Source organism: Oenanthe melanoleuca, chromosome 2, assembly GCF_029582105.1.
Source record: "Oenanthe melanoleuca isolate GR-GAL-2019-014 chromosome 2, OMel1.0, whole genome shotgun sequence".
Lineage (NCBI taxonomy): Eukaryota > Metazoa > Chordata > Aves > Passeriformes > Muscicapidae > Oenanthe > Oenanthe melanoleuca.
This window is the reverse complement of record NC_079335.1, coordinates 9048598-9066373: the sequence shown is the minus strand read 5'-3', so window position 1 is coordinate 9066373 and position 17776 is coordinate 9048598. Positions and strand designations below refer to the sequence as shown.

The 17776-nt window shown below is 38.8% G+C and overlaps 1 protein-coding gene across 2 annotated transcripts in view; it reads right to left on the bottom strand.

The window, feature by feature from the left end:
• ADCY8 (adenylate cyclase 8) overlaps positions 1-17776 on the bottom strand; it is a 117543-nt gene that overhangs the window by 86616 nt on the left and 13151 nt on the right. The gene's annotated exons all lie outside the window — the stretch shown is intronic.

Genomic DNA, 17776 nt, shown 5'->3' with positions numbered 1-17776 from the left:
AGGATTTGATTAGACAGGAGAAGCAAAAATATCTGCTTGAAAAAAAAAAATGAAAGAGAGATGAAGACAGCTTTGTTGGCTGCAAAAATAGCAGTTAGGAAAGTTTGCATAAAAGAATGTCTTGGATCTTAAGTAAAGCCATCAACTTTGTAAATTGTCTCTGCCTTGAGGATGAGATATGCAGTATTCGGGGGCATTAAACTCTGGTTGAACCACAAATTATATTTCCAAAAATTGACTCACAGAGCTCTAGCCAGGAATGATTACAAATGTAATTAACAATTTGTTTTTGCACTGCCTCTTCTGCAAGAGCAACTTTGTGATTTGTTCCATGGCTTTAGTTTGGGAAACAAGCCATATTAAAGAAAACAAAGACTGTCAGTTAGCTAAGAATTAATACCAGTGATAATAGTTGTTGTATTAAATAATATCAGTGATAATAGTTATTATTATCAACCAAATAAAATGCATTCATTTTCAGCTGATGCCAAAGCACAAATTTGCACAGTCTGAATTCTGAACTATTCAAGAGGGGAAGCTGAAAGGATAACCAAATCTTGCACAGCCAGTGCCTGTGTACACAGACTTTTTCTCTGCTGAAGTTACGTAAGAGCTGAACTTGCCTTCCTTGTAGAGGCTGTGTCACAGTTTCTTCCTCTTCCACATGAACTCAAGAGTGCCAAATGGGAGTGGATCCTTGGACAGTGTAAATTTCAGTGGATTATTTATCTGTCATCAAATTCTCTGCTGTGTGTGTTTGTAAGGCCAACACCATTGAAGTGAGGATTGGTACAGAAAGTGAGTAAGAAACTGGCAATATTTGGCTGCACTAGAGAGAATAAAGTTCTGTGGCCATATTATCTTTATCCAATATCTTATCCTTGTTATTAGATGAGATTTCACAGGTTCTAATAGTTATGGGTGATACCTACAGGATCATTACAACACCAGAACTGCCACAACAAGGCAGATCAAGTGCTCATCATTCAGGACACTCACTCTGGTAGTGGAAAACAGAGAGTGCTCAGGCAGAAGTAGAAGGATAAAACAGTAGATAATGTGTACAAAAGTACAGCAAGTATTCAGTGATGTTTTGCCAAAACACTCCAGCAATCTGTGATTGTAGAAACTTTTAGGATAGACATTGTATTTTCTTACTATCATAATAAGTTTTCCTAAAATCCTAGAGCTGTTTGTCCTAATAAAAGACTCCCTGATCTCATTATGATCCTTTGACTCAGATCTGCAGGTCTCACTCCCCAGAGTCATGTGGGTTTGAAAGTGAGATTTGAAATCAGATTATACCATACCATCTTTCAGATGTAAGCTGATTGGTTTTCTGTACATTGTCAGTGTGAAAGAAAAGAAAGTGGGGGGGAGAAGGAGTGTTTTAAAAGTTTTATTCTGAGTTTTATTATTTTTTCTCATAGTTCCTAGTAATAAAGTGCTACTTGTACCATTTTAACTTGAGCCTGTTTTTCCTTACTCCTAATCCTATCTCACAGCAGGGAAATTTCAAATTGGCGAGCCAAAATCACTACACAGACCAAAAGCATCTGGCAGAAACATCAGCTTTATACATTCCCCTATTTCTGAATCTGGGGTATTGTTCTACTATAGTACAGGGAATTAATTTGCAATTCATGTGACATGATTAAATAATAATGCATATCCTGGCTCCAGATGAAGTTTTGTCTAACCTTTTCCAGAAGTAGATGTCTAGACAAGGCTTGTGAGAAGTAGGGCATGTTTAGCATGATCCTTGCATCTCCCTGTCTTCCAGGATCCTCTAAGCTGGAGGCAGTGTACCCAGTGCACCTGCACAACTTTTCCCAATGCCTTTCTCAAGTTAAGAGTGCATTTGGCTCCTATGTCACTCAATAATAAAGATTTCTTACAGTTTAATTAGGTCCTTTGTGATAAAAATGTTTCCTTTTGTTTCCTTTAATTCACAGTTTTATCATTAGAGTGCTGCAATTGTTTATAAACAATGAGTAATCATTTCCAATTAATTTGCTTGTCACCATTTCTGATTTTACTGACTTAAAACATAACCTTTTACTTTTACTTTTTAAAAGGGAGGAATTTGAGACTCCTTAGTTGATCTGCATATATCACTATTCTCCCTTTGCCCTTACAGTTTTTATCCTGTTACCTACCACACCCTGTTTTACTGGAGACGTGTTGCCCTGGACCAGCTTCCCCCAGACACTCTCTGCCTTCACCCCAAGATAAATCAGAGAAGGCAGTAATTTATCTGAGAGATAACAGTGAGATAACTCTTTTCTGGTGTGAGCTACTAAGAGGTGTCATGATGAGCTGACATGAGGTTGAGACTAGTTCAGAACTGAATTGTTCAGCAGGACAACTGAATTCAGCTGTGGGAGGTTGGAGGAGTCAACCTTTCAATCCTTTTTGACCGACTTTTAATTTTGACCTGGTCTGTAATTTCACACATACTAGGAAAGTTAGAGGGTGAAAAAACAAGAAAATCCCTTCAGAACATTTAAAAAGTGCATTTCAACAGTGAAAGCAGTGACAAGGTAGTCTCCTTTACTTGCAAATTAATTTTCAATTTCCTCGTGAGCCTAGTTCAGACACCCATCTCTGCTAATGCTCAGGACTTGTTCCACTCACTTCAGCAGATCTCCTTAGAACAAATGTACTAGAATTTGCCTTTCAATTAGATTTCATGAGTATATAATTTGCTTTGGACAAAGGGAATAATGGAAAACATGTTACAGGTAAAACAACAGCTTAGGAGAGGCAGAATTGGCTCTTGTGGCACATGGCAGTCTGCTTGGAACCATTCCAAAGAGTAAAGCACTATGACTTGTGAGGAATACTGATCTGGGGCTCTTGTTTATAAAAGAACAGAAAAGATGTATAGGACTTGAGTCCCTCATTGCTGCTCCTTTTTTCTAGAGCTTACTCGGCCAATTCCAGAAGTCTCAGAGGATTTTCTACAACCTCTCAAGGCTACAAGCCAGGGTAGACTCTGTTCTCAAAGATGTACAGAGTTTCATATATTTTTGACTGACCTGAAAATAATCAATGCACATACAGTAGGGAAGCTGAGGCATAATGGGGAAAAAGAAAATACTTTCACAACTTTTATAACTCTATTTGTACCTCTCACAGCACTTAAATAATGAACAGTAGTAGTACAGCAAGTGATCTTAAAAAACCATGAGTGCTATATTTTGATTTTAAATAGGGCTCTGAGGAGGTCTGCTTCTTGAATATTTAAAAAATGCAAAGAAGGAACCCTTCCCCGCTTGGGAATATATCTGTAACAGGATCATCACTGTCCCTGCTGAACCTGCAGGTACACATAATCACATAATAGGATGAATAGAGCTAAAGGAAGTTACTTGACAAGATCACTAAGGCAGTAGAATCACAGAATCACAGAGTCACCAAGGCTGGAAGAGACATTAATGGTAATCCATTCCAAGCATCAACCCAGCAGCACCAGAATCGCCCTCAAATGGCATCCCAGGGTTCCACATGCAGAAGCTTCTTGAGCAATTCCAGATCCACCACCTCCCTGGTCAACTTATTCCAAAGCCTGACTCTTTCAGAGACAATTCTATTTCCAATATCTAATTCTGGCACAATTTACGACCATTTCCTTTTGTCCTTTCACTTGAGACAAGTCAGAAGAGACTGACACCCACCTCACTAAAACCTCCTCTCATGGAATTGTAGAAATCAATGAGGTGCCTCTTCTCCAGATGAAACAACTGTGGCTGTTCTCTCAGCCACTGCACACAGGACATGTTTTCCAGACCCTTCACCAGTTTCATTGCCCTTCACTGGACATGCTCCAGCACCTCAATGTCCTTTTGGAAGGGAGGGGCCCAAGAAGAAGCAGCAACTTAAATTCTTACTCCAAAACTCTGCTCTTCATTTCTAGTAGGAGGTGATTAAGAACTTAGCTCACATAGAAATCACTTGTCAAATAGATTGTCATTTGTAAGGAGTCCTCCATACAGGCACCTCAGAACTCTTTGAAAAATAATTATGAAAATCAGCAAAAAACAAAGGGTACAAAAGGAGAGAATGCTAGTCAGACAAGAGACCTTAGTTTAAATTTGACAGAACACATTGATTGAAATAACATCATTTTTATCTTCCACTCATATAAAAAAAGGCTTTGCCAAGATAACTGAAACTAAGAAAACATTTTGAGTTGCATTGGGAACCACCAGATTTCAAAGAAACAATTAAAAGGTACTGGACATGGCTCATCAGAAAGAAGTTATAATCACAGCAGGTAAAGTATAGTAATGCAAAAGGACAGGAAAAGGAAAATTCATTGAAAAGATGGTAAAGCCTGTTGTGAAGTGGTTGGTAATTAGCTACAGACAGTTTTCAAGGCAGAGTTGAATCTAGTTCAGGAAGCAGGAAGTTCAAAGGGTACAGGTGAGATACTGGGCTAAGCATAGCAACAATTTTTGGGCATTTCTGCAATTAAGAGCACCTAATTGAGTTTGGCCTCCTTAGGAATTTGCACAGAATCCTGTGAGCTTGAATGACTGGAAGCAAGTTAAAGAAGGTTTAGCAAATGTCAGAAGTTTTAATACTTCAAAAATCATAACTAAACTGTGTTTTAGTTTTACCATGATTTCCCTTTTTGAAATACACAGCTGTCCATCAGGGACTTTAGAGCCATTAACAGACATTTATGGAGTGTATAGTGATTGACTGAGTTCAGCACTTCCAAAGAGCAGATAACCTGAGGAAAAGTGAATATTTATGTACATTCAACAAACCAAATGGATTGGAAATATGTTGATTAACAGATGGCCCTAAAAGATTGCAACTGATGCAGGCAATCTTCATTATGAAGTTGAGAAAACAACAGCATATATCCACATGGAAAGCACAGTGGAGGCAGAGGAGAGAAAGCTGACTAAGTTTAGAAACTATTCTGAAATCCAGAAGGACAGTGAACTCGTGTGTTACTACCTCAAGTGCAGAAATACACTCTAGAATGTTTAGCAGAAATAAACCTCTTCAGCAGGCAATTTTTTCTGCCACATAGAGCAGTGTCGGGGCTGATGCCACCCAAACACATGTGAGAAGTAAAGAAATGGTTTTCAATGTAATCTCCAGCTAGACATGCTTGGGGCTTTAGCAACAGATTAGAGTATTTCTTGTCTGTTTTGGAAAACTGGGAAAGCAAACTTGTGCTTCTTAAAGGGTGTTTTCAGCATGTGCCACATAAAGAACAGGTTGCTATGGTAATTATTGTTGGATTATTAAGTTTGGAGAAGCATTTTGATTCTTCATTAGTTGTTTAACTAAAAATAGAAGTTATCCACAGGGTTGCTTTTTGTAATTAAAATGTCTCAGAAAACACTCTCTCCCTTCTCAATCACTACCTTGCTTGGGTTCTTTGAGGGAAAATAAGATCCTTGTATAAGAACTTATCACCAGGAATGGACTGAGAGCTGCACAAGAAGACCAAAATGCTCTACTTTCTAAAACAGGAACATCTGGCAACACAGACTCTACTGCTCTCTCACTGCTGGGCTGCAGCAAGCCTCTGTCTCCCACTGAGAGTATGATTTTATGAATCAAAGCTAGCAAGTACCTGTTTCTCTGCACTGCCTCATGCCCACCTTGATCCCTCAGGACAGTTTCCCCTTTGTCGTGCCAGATCAATTATTTGTGGGACCATACTGTGAACTATATCAGGGAACTTAGCCAACTTAAAAAACAAACATTTGGTGTTGGCAGTGATTTCCACATCTAGAGCAATCGTCTGATTAAGTTCACAGCACAGCCTCCACAGGAAGAGGAAGCATGTGAACATTCAGAGCTGGCACTGCTGCCAACTCATTAAATGGAAATCATTGCAGCCTTTCTGTTAAATCACCTTGCAAAGAGTGTTTTTATTCCCAAGGTTCACTCATTCTGACTTCTCCTGGGTCTGACTGCTAAATTCCCCTGGCTGTGATAAGAGAGGGTTTTGTTTGTTTTAGTTTGTGGGTGCTTCTTCACCAACTTTTATTGGAAACCAATCTGGCACAAAGGTGCCTAAACAGCTGCCACGACTTTCCAGAAAACTCACCTGCCCCTGACCCTCTCTATTTCCAAAGAATAAGTGCTACAGATATTTAGCTCCTACTCACAGCTGGAGTGAGTGCTGCTCTTTTATCTGATCTATATACACGTACTTTACTGAAAGACAAAAATACACCATACCCCTGGAAAGACAGAGATGGAGAATATCATAGTGTTTATTCATGGTAAAGTTAGACAAGCACAGACTATGATGGCTTAGAAGAGCTTTACCCCACCCACCCTTTATTTTCTACATGAGAAAGAAGCCATTTGTACCAGTGTCACCATCTGATTTCATGTTTAGAGCTCAATTTTGTGGTTCCACTGGGCACAGCTGCCAAGGGAACATTGGCTGATTCTTCAAAAACTCTGATCTTATTTATGCCTCTAGGAGATTTGAGACCTTTTAAGAAGCTTGATCTTGGTACTTCCAGAGCCATCATCAGAGGATTCACTGTGTACTTAGGAACAGTCTGGCCTTTAAGATGCATGAAATGTGCAGCCTGCAAGCAGGTTGGCCCTGTCAAAACACAGGGTGTACCACAAGGAATTATTAGATTGCCTTCAACAAAAACAACTGCTTTCAGTCAGAGTTTTCTCCATCCTGCTGCAGAATATCCTAACATGAATTTTTGTCCTCTTAGTGATTTAGAAAACAAGAACAGTTTTCCCTCTGAACAATGACAAGTTTGCATAAAATCAATTGTTCCAGTTCAAGATAGTATTTGAAAATATGAATCTTTAATATTCAGAACAGGAGTGCAATTTGCTATTAGAAAAAATAGCTGTGTCCTTTTTTTGTTCTTACTTCCACTGAATCCACTAGAAACGTAGAAAATTGATTGTCTGACTAATTTGATTATAAATAGCTAAAGCCACACAAATTTAGTAAGTCAACTGCCAACCATGGCAAAATTTTGCAATATGGAGTGGTGCAAGAGATCTTCCCAGAAGATATCATATAATATCCTAATCATACCATATATCATATCAGACACATAAGGACTGACATAACTGAGGCAGTCAAGCAGAAATATAACCCTGCTTGTGCCATTGAGCAGCCCCAAAGCTTCAACACATCTCCTCTGACTCCCCTTGAGTTTGTATAAAATTTAGAGCTCAGGAATAATTTTAATAATAATAATAAAAAATCTATTCTGGGACTTTGGATAATCTTTTTTTGGTGCTTTTCTTTTTATAGATGTTAAAGGGACTAGATGTGACTGGGACAATGTCAATGGGTCACAGCCCATGCATACAGGGGAATGAATAGGGATGGTAAAATGGACTTTCACATTTTAGAAACTGCTTTCCATGGCTATAAGGTATTTGGCTGAACTCTCTAAGCCTTACCTAGGAACTGATCCTGAACTATGAAATGAATTCTGGTGATCACATCTCCAGTTCACTGAGCAGCACAGTGCCCTTTTGTCATCATTTTATATACAGGATGCTGTCACCTCCAATATCTGATGTGCTCCCATTTAGAAAAAACAAATCTTATCTTTTTGACCTGAATAACTTCCTCCTTCCTGTTAGTTAGGTACGTTTTCCCTCTACTTTGAGACAGCTGTATTGCAGGGCAATTACAGGGAGAAATCTAAAGCCAAATCTTCCAGACATAATTATTTCATTGCCAAAATCATCACCTCGTTTGGTGTGTTTATAAGTCAACATAAAGGACTCAGACAGGAATCTCTTCTCTTCTCCAAATATATGTGACCTTGAAACCACAGCACATGTACTACAGAAATCCTTTAAATTACTTGTGCTGTCTAACCAGGAGTAGATTCTGCAACAACACACAAAAAACGCCAGCAAAAAATGAGACACAGAACAACATCCTTTGCAATAGAGAACACTGGAAGCAGCCTGTGGCAGTCAGGGAAAATTCAGAAACAAAGAGATGGTATGTCCCATTTCATAGAAGGGAGTGCAAAGCAGCTGTTTCTCTTCCATATTTCAACCTCATGAAGCTCTGTCTGACTGAAACTTTCCCTGTACTTTTCTATTGCCAGTGACAATAAATTGGAGGAGCTGTGGATCCCTTGAAGGCAGAGAGACCCTGCAGATGGACATGGACATGTTAAAGACATGGGAAAGCATCAACTGTATGAAGTTTAATAAAAGCAAGTTCTGGATTCTGCACCTGGGACAGGGCTGTGGAAAGGGACCTGGGGGTGGGTCCTGGTTGATGGCAAGCTGAACTTGAGTCAGAGGTGCCCTGGCAGCCAGGAGGGCCAAGAGTGTCCTGGGGGACATCAAGCACAACTGGGCAAGGGAGGGGATTGTCCTGCTCTGCTCTGTGCTGGGGCAGCCTCACCTCAAGTCCTGTGTGCTGTTTTGGACACCAGAGACATTAAAAAGATATAAAGCTGTTAGAAAATGTCCAGAGGGAGGCTATGAGGATGGTGAAGGACCTAGAAAAGAAGACATATGAGGAGAGGCTGAAGTTCCTTGAGGAGATTGAGGGGAGATGTCACCACAGTCTGCAGTTTCCTCATGAGGAGAAGAGGGGGGAAGGCACTGATCTCTTCTCTCTCCTGACCAGTGACATTCCTGAGGGAATGGCCTCAGGTTGTGTCAGGGGAGGTTCAGGTTGGATATTAGGGAAAGATTCTTCATCCAGAGGGTGTTTGGGTCCTGAAAAGTGGTCTCCAGAAAAGTGGTCACAGCACCAGCCTGGCAGAGCTCAATGAGCATTTGGACAATGTTCTCAGGCACATGGTGGGATTGCTGGAGTTGTCATGTGCAGAGCTAGGAGCTACATTTCAATGGTCCTTGAGGGTCCTTTCCAACTCAGGATATTCTGTGATTTTGTGCAGAAGCTGTCCTCCCTTACAAGCTGCATATTTACCGTTCAAAACAAATATCAAAGTAATTATGTTCAAAAGAAGCCACATTCCATTTAAAGCTGCTTGAGAAATAAATTGCTCTAACTGAAAGTTACAACATCGAAACAAAGATTTACAAGAAATTAATCTGAAATGGGGAAGTACACTCATGACTTCCTGGATACTGAGAATTAAAAATAATGCTTGTGGGTTTTTTTTAAGCAACCCTTACAAAATATTTAATTTTCCTCTTGCATTATATGCATGGTTATCTGAGTTGTAAATAACTGTCTCCCAGCAGAAATGTATCAGTATTTGAGGACCAAGCATTAAACATCATCTCACTGACAAGAAATTCCAGCTGTTATCATGTCTGGAAAAGTCTGAGAGCATCACTGAGTTTAGGATGAGCCTGGAAAACCTAAAGCTAGAATGCCTAAAGTGAAAGTCATTTCTGGAAATTTTCTTCAAATTATTACAATAGTTTTACCTAAGTCAATGTCAGATAGGCAAAGCAGAAGAAATCCTAGTAGATCCCTTATTAGATTATGCAACTGATTAGGAGTAATGGAAGAAAAAATTTTAAAAACTCACATCATAGGTATTTTACAGCACTGGAAAGAGTTTCACTACATTTTAAGGAGAAGAAAATTATGTAGTGTATATTTCTGCTAAGTACTCTTGGGGTGTTCTGCACAGCTGTTTTTATTGCTCTGGATAACAGCTCTTATCCAAAAACAGGGTGACAGCTGTTAATCTTTTCTGGCATGCCTCATTGCTCTTTTCATCTGATGAACTATATCAGTGTCTCAGAAATTACCTGCAGGACATTCTCCATGTCTCTTCCCACTGGATCTGCAATTGCCATAATTGTGTGCAGGTGACCCTGCCTTGGTGCATTCTACAGAGCTCTAACAACAGACTGCACAAGAGAAGCCTTTCATTATTCTTCCCAGTTATGTTAGGCCAGGTTGCATGTATTTTCCTCTGAATTACCAAGCTATGGCCAAAGATAAGGACCAAGAAAGAAGCAAGATACTGCAAACCATTTTTACCTTTTGGTATTATAATGGAAAAAATAAAGTAATAGCAAAATGTAATGATCTTAAATTACTCTTGAACTCCTTATCAATAACTAGACAATCTTATGAAATCAACTCTAGTCTGTATCTGGAGTGAGACTAATACCTATTAAAAAGTGAATTGGTTTAATTCAAACAGTACTGAGAATACTGGCAATGAAAAGTACATGAGGTACATCACAATGTTGAGTGAACTTTTCCAAACAAGCCTTGCCCTTCAAAAATGTGCTTGTATTCTTATGGGAAGCTCTACTAATTACCTGTGTGTGTTAATCAGTGATACCTGCTGGCAAACAAATCACCCCTTACAGCTGTTCTTTTTTAAGACTACTCACAAAAAAAACAAAAAAACAAAAACAAAACAAAAAAAACACTGATGGAAACAAATGTTCTTTGCACTTTATTACTAATATTTTTTACAGAAGGCCAGTCTCAAGGTTACCATTTCCCCACAGTTTCACCAGTTAGTGGCTGCCATTTTACATGGGTGTCACTGGTGATGGAGTTTGCCCCTTGAATTTACAGCTGATTGATGTATGAAACACGAACCAACTTAGAGACCCCAGATTAGGTTTTAGCTTTTCTAGACCAGAAATAATATGGAAAATATCTTCTCTCTCCAAATTTTTCTGCTCCAAATTTCCATATCATGGCTGCTCTTCTTCTATTTATAATTATTTTTGAAAAGTGACCAGAAAGCTCCAATAAAAGCAATTGATATTCCTGTCTTTATTTTTTTCCCTCAGTATTTCCTTTTTTTGCCAACTGTGATGATCTGAAAACCAGGAAAAGACAGAACTCAACATTTCTATTTTTACAGTCCTTTCCTAGCAAAATCTTGACAAATCCTAAAACAATAATAAAAACCCAAAGACCTATTTTGTTAACTCTCCCTGTTGAGCTGTAAACATGAGAACTATTCTTCAGAGAAATCTTGGTGATAATAGAAGTAGTTGTAGTCTGACTTCAGTATACACAGAATTTCAGGCATCCTTAACCACACTGAGAACCAGTGCTAAAACCTTGGGAGACTTCAAGAAATGGAGATCCCATGAAGATATGGATGAACTGGCAAGGAAAACTTTGGAATGGCTGGGGATTTGTAATAGGGCCCAGGAGACTTTGTCCTCCAGGGCTGAACTGAACACATCCTAGGGACAGCAGATGACATCCTTGAGCAGAGTCACTCAAGGTTAAACAGGAATTTTACTGATATTTAATGTTATTTGATATTTTCTTTAAAGTCTGCTTTATTTCAAGTTTTTTAAACTGTAATTTAGGGATATCCTGGAATGAAAATAGGGAAAGGACATGGGAGCAAATGGAAATGTACCAGACAAAAGCCATGAGATGTTACAACATTCCAGACCAGCTGGATTAAAACTTTATCTCAGAGATTTAGGCGAGGACAAACATTTTCCTTTGTGAAACCTGTGGGTGTTGTTCTGCTATTAGTCATGGTGAACGCTTCAGTGTGGTGAGCTAGAAGAAGTCAAACTGACATCAAAAGTACAGAGAGTGCTGTGGGAAAGAGTTGATTTAGTTCTTGGCTGTCAGAATATACCAGAGACAAATAATGAAGGATTAGGCTTCTCCTGACACTTTGCTAGCAGAGGAGACATATAGTGCAGGATTCATTTTGCACTGACAGTGGTGTGATTTAGGGCTAATTCCTTTGAAGGCAGTGGCTTGTTCTGGTTTAAAACAAGGATGGGATTAACATCAAACCCTGATATTTACCGTCAGCCAAGTTCTCCTTGCCTGACAACACAAGCCATGCCTTTGTTTTCCCTGCTTGTATAAGCATGAGAAACAGAAACTGTTCATGGAATATTAAATAAATGACGCAAAGCAAAACAACCTCTGATGTTGAATAATGAATCCTGCTGATACAAGGAATGCTGCTGGAGACTGTTAAAACTTGATGGACATAAACTAACAAGAGAAGCCCCTCAGATGATTTACATCAGGAGGGCTGTGTACTGGGTGTGATACAATGCACAGCCATGAATGATGACATTTTTGTAGTTTGGGTTGTGCAAAGGCACCACTCAGGAGCAAGGTCAGTCTTTACCTGCTCACACAGAAGCTGATTGTCTTCAAAAGGAAATTTTCTTGGGCAAAGCAGTGTTTGGTCTTAGTGAGTATTTAGCTCACAAATTTAAGTCAATATCATTGCAGTTAGGATACATAAATATTGGGCTCTTAGGAGCACTCAGCAGACCAGTTCTTGAAAAGAAATTGTGTGTGGTTTTGGGCATGCTGGTGTATGAATATCAAGGCTGATGGTGCTGTGTTTTCTGGCATAAAAACCATCCCATAATTTCAGCCAAGAATTAGCTGATAAAGTTGATTTCTTACTAAAATTTCAGGCGGGGGACAGAACATTATTTCTGAGATTTAAAAAAGAAAACCAGAGACAATCAGTTTTATAAACTGGTCTTCCTACTGGTTAATAATTTTTGAGAGGCAGACAGTTTTGATAGCTAAATTATGAAAGGGTTAAAGGAGAAAGGTCACAGGTAATGACAGGGTGAGACACTTCATCGAGTTTAGCACTTGATGTAGATCTCCATCTGTTTGTGGAGATATGAGATATTCATCCTAGCCCTGATGGTTTTTTAAACAGTCTCTTCCAACAATCTTGATCTGTTAGATGTCAGAACATGAGTGAAACAAAGCATTTCAGATATCCTAAGGAATTGCTTATGGCTCCTTCTTGGTAACAATTTGAATATTTTGTTTCCCTACAAGGATTATATCAGCTCTTATTGCACAAGTTCTGCCACTCAGCCAGTAAGTATTGATCAGATTGTTTCAAACTGAAAAAAAACAAAAACAAAAACAAAAACAAAAACAAAAACAAAAACAAAAACAAAACAAAACAAAACAAAAACCAACGGATTTTCTGTTCTTAAAGTAAAGTAAGGCCTCAGCCAAGCTCCATGGTTGAAGTCATTTTCTTCTTGTTTGGATAGTGTGGTGCAGAAAGCAATTAAAGCCACGTCTGTAGACAGCATTATGAACTCACTAGCTCTTGATATAAAGCTGACATCTCACAGCTGACACTGTACAGTAACTGAGTGTGTAACCTATATTAATTCTAGGTAAAAAAGAGAACAAGTTCAAATGATCTCTCCATGCTGTCATCCTCATGAATATTCACATCCATTTGTTAAAGTCAGCATGATTAATCATTATATGAATACAAGCCTAACATATTTTTCCAGTGTGTAAACCACATTTTTACCACTGTGTAGCAGTATCATAAATTACTTTTTCCAGGCATCTTGGTCTTCTTTCTTACCTTCTGACTTGTTCCTATACAGTATTTTACACAATAAGTTAATAAAAAAAGACAAAGACTCTAAATCTTACCAGTTATTAATTTTAAGGAGAAAAATATTAATTATAAAAGTAGAACACTGTGACTAAATACTTCACAAGATGACAATAAAAATACAAATATTAATTATAGAAGTAGAACACAGTGACTAAATACCTCACAGGATGATATCAAAAATACAAATATTGGGGAGCAATGTCTGGAGAAAAGCAACACAAATATGGAGAACCAGAACCATTTCATGATGTGAAAATGTTTTTAAAAAGTGTGTGTGTTTCTATGTTAAAATTTTCAGTTCTTGGCAGAATTTTAAATAAAGCTCCATCCTCTTCTACATTTCCCTAGTATGTAGCAAAGCAGTGCAACTGCTGCATTTCTGAAAAACTCAGATTTTTAGGTGTGGAATTGCCTTTCTTAGGCTGATACATGTCTGGTGGCCCCCAGAGGGAAAATGTGGCTACACAGAGATATTTAAGATTCAGAACACACCTGCAGCATGTGGAAGCATGTGGCAGTCCTCAGCTTCAGCTCAACTGGAAAACTGAAAAGGAAGAGTCACTGCCACTCAGAGCTGCAAAATCCCTCCTCTGGGAGGTGTCAGCTCCTGCTGACCTGAGCATTCAATAAAAACTCTTTACTGGATGACAAGACATCATTGCTCTGCAGGACTTGCAATTGTGAGGTGGTAGCTCAGGGGCCAGTCCAGGAACAGTCTCAGGAACACATTTGGAGGGGATGAACCAGACATTTCTGGAAAACTGCATCCTAATCTACACACTGCCAATATGCACATCTTCAAAATTATTATTATGATAAAAACCCAGGATGTCCTACCCTTACCTACCACCTGACTTCCACTAAGAAGAACAAGAGTAACTGTATTTTGTCTGTATGTTTAATATCATCCTCTCCCTTGAACAATTTGCAAAGTATTCATTTTTCAGAGATTCCTGTGTCTGGCAGGAGTAGAAATGGTTGTCTGAAAATATTTCATTAAAGTTGTCTGTATAATTACCCTGAACGGCTGCTACTGATTTTCTGGGCTGTAAATGAAAGTCTTTTGCTGAAAGACTGAATTGCCCTTCACAACATGAAGAACTTGATTAAAACACTCTGCCAAGGTCAGAGTTTATTGCTCTTGAAGAGAACATTAGCCACCAGGTTCCCTGAGTTGAAATTGTCTGCTGCTAAGGCCTTTCTGGTTATTGGAGAAGGACGGGAATATTTTGTGTCTGTTCCAAAAGAAAAGCTCAATTCCCTGTTTGTGTCAGAGCAGGATGCTCAGCCCTAGGGAAGGAGCTCTGCTCCTGCAGTGGCAGAAAGCATCCTCAGGTCTAATGTTGAGGGTGTCACACATGGAGAAATTCAGAAGAGACAAGATGCTCCATGAGCATGCCCAGAGTTTAGGATGGATCTAGATGCAAAGTTAGAGACAGGACTCTTCCACCTCTTAATGATGCTCCAGCTACTCAGTAAGCATTAATTAATCACTATATTTATTTTTGTATTCCTATATTGTTTCTATTCTTTTCATTAGCACCACATATCTAGGGATAGTCTTAAATAGTCACAAAGGATTCTGAGACAAATCTTTTAAAGTATACAATTACTGAAATATTTGCTTAGAGCAGGAACAACCAGGAAAATTCTTATTCTCTGTAATTAAGTGGTATATGCACAATAGACAGAATCTAAAATAACACTGCTCTTCTGAATATATTTATGTATTTTTATACAAGAAAATAAATAAATCAGAGCAGGTTAATGACGTAAGATGAGGAAGATTAAAGGGAAAGTAAAATGAGCTGATGATGACCTAAAAAATACTTTTAACTGGGCAAAAATAGCTCCTATTCAATCAACAAATTCACTCTTCTCTGGTTTTATGTCTTCAATATGATTTTATTGGCAGCACAGTCTTTCCACCAGTTGTTACTGTCTTGGAAGAGACAATCAGATTCTGTCATTTTCTTGGACCATCAACAGTAATTATGGCTAATATTTGATCCAAGATGTTTATAGCAACCCACAAATATAAATACCTGAAGCTGTGGCATTTCAGGCTACATAAATGAAAATAATTCAGACTAATCCATCAGCCTCAGGGTAGCAATCATTGTATATATGAAATGGTTTACTTCTTTTGAAACTGGGGGTGAGAACACTTTGCATCATAGTCAAAAGAGCAAGTATCATTTAATTATAGAAAGCAGGGCATGAGAGGACCTTGATAAGTCACTTAATCCATGCTCTGGGGTCCTGGATATTACCTAAATCACTCCTAAAAATTGTCTCTCTAAACTGTTTAATTATACCTCAGGGTAAAACCTGCCGAGCAAAATGAGGTTATTTAAGGTATTGTTATTAGGCTGCTTTTTCAAGGTTTCTCCTACTATCTAATGTAACTATTCCTTAGAGTATCTTAACCCATCATCTCATGATTGCTCATAGATGAAACAAAGAATATTTGATTTCTTCCTCTCTGTAGCAACCCCTTCTATATTTGAAGGTTGTCTCAGCTGTCTCTTCCTTCTCCTTTACTCTAGAGTAATCCTCTATCCTGCAGAAGTAGTGAAAACAAGCAGGATCCACTGCAACTGAAAACAGGATGTTTAAAGATCATCAGTGATTTATTGGGAGAAGGTTAATTTCTACTTTTATTATTTTTAAAGTATAGTATCTGTTGCTCAAAATATTGCTCTAACTTTGATAGACTGACTGCCTGAGGGTAAACCTGCCTCCAGCTTTCTTTGGCATTTAAGACTGCTGAGAAAGACCTGGGAAGAATTTTTTTCCTGGTAGAAAGACTTATAGGCTGGTAGAAAGATTATTAATACTGTTCAAACTCTTCCACCTGTAATATTGGACAGACCACAGAGATCTAGGGAGTGGAGACAGAATGGTTCCCCAAAGAAGGATGGAGTGAGCACGTGCCTGATGTGAGCTGGCTGTGAGCTTGTGCTCTGGCAGTTCTTGATGTCCCTAGGTGGGAAGTCAAGGTTGCTGCTTTGAGCTTTGAATCAATCACATGATGGTGATAAGTCCATAGAACAACTCTCATGAAGAAATGAGATCTGATGACATTTTAGGTTTATGGTTAAACTTGATGATCCAAAGTGCCTTTGTCAGCCTAAATGATTGCATGGTTCTGTGATCAAGGCCTGCAAGTCCCTGCCATGACTTGAGGCTAGAATGGAGTGAGGTGTGTGCAGAAGGCACCAGGAAACCAGGAAACCAAGTCTCACCCTGTGCACACAGGATGTGCCTCACACATGGCTATGCAACCATGCTCAGTCTGGATTCCCATCTTAGTTCTGCTCTCCAGACCCTCAGCAGATCTTTGTATCTGTATTCTTGAAACAGCACCTGTGCTGCTGTCACAGAATCAATGAGTTTGGAAAGGACTTCTGGAGATCATATTGTCAGATCTTCCTCCAAGCAGGATCCCCTACAAGTGGCTTAGGGTCTTGTCCAGTCAGATTTTGAATACTCCCAAGAATGAAGACTTCACAAAATCTCTAGGCAACCTGTCATAGTGCTCATTCATTTAGAGCTTAAAAATTGTAATTTTTTTTATGTTTAAGTGGATTTACTGCATTTCAGTTCATGAACATTAACTATCATCCTGTCTCTGGGCACTGCTGAGAAAAGCTTTTCTCTGTCTCCTTATTTTAATCTATTTATACATAATTATCAGATTACCATCCCCACAGCCCTGTTCCCTCTCAGCTCCAGCCTGAGCAGCCAGCTCTCTCCAGCCTTAAGGACACTGTGATTCTGTGACTCAGTTTCTCCCTCTGAGGGGCAGCACAGTCATTTGGTGGATCAGTCACTCCCAGTTTTGTGTTGTCTGCCAGACACAAGACTATTCAACTCTATCGAGTTTGGTGGGAGTTAGTGAGTCCCACAAGACACTCTTGAAACTACTTAAGTGATTTAAAGAGCTTGTGGAGTGTTGAAATTCTCCCTCACTACCTTGCTATGTTTTTAAGTTCCTAGATCACTTTGAAAAATTGGATTTAGGCCAGATGACTATCCTGGGAATAATTTCTGTTACCACCTATCCTTCCATGTTTTGGAGACCACAAGTTTTTATACAAAGTCTGTAAGAAAATCTGTGTTTTTCCTGTGTATGTGTTTATGATTTGGATTTTTTAATCATTTCCTTATTTGTAGGATGCTACAAATTTCCTTTTTTCCTTGTCTGAGATTCCTTGAATTGTCATTCTGTAGTAAAGGGCACTAAGCTTTGACTAAACACCTTTCAAGTTCTCTTAAAATCTGCAGCTGCTGAATCCCTGTTGCTGTTAGCCAGAATATGACAGTTTGATTTCCAGATTATAGTGTAATGATAGTAATTAGAAAAAACATCTCTTAATTAATGGTGTGCATATTTTCCATTTTTAAATTGCACCTTTAAACCATCTTCAGATATACAC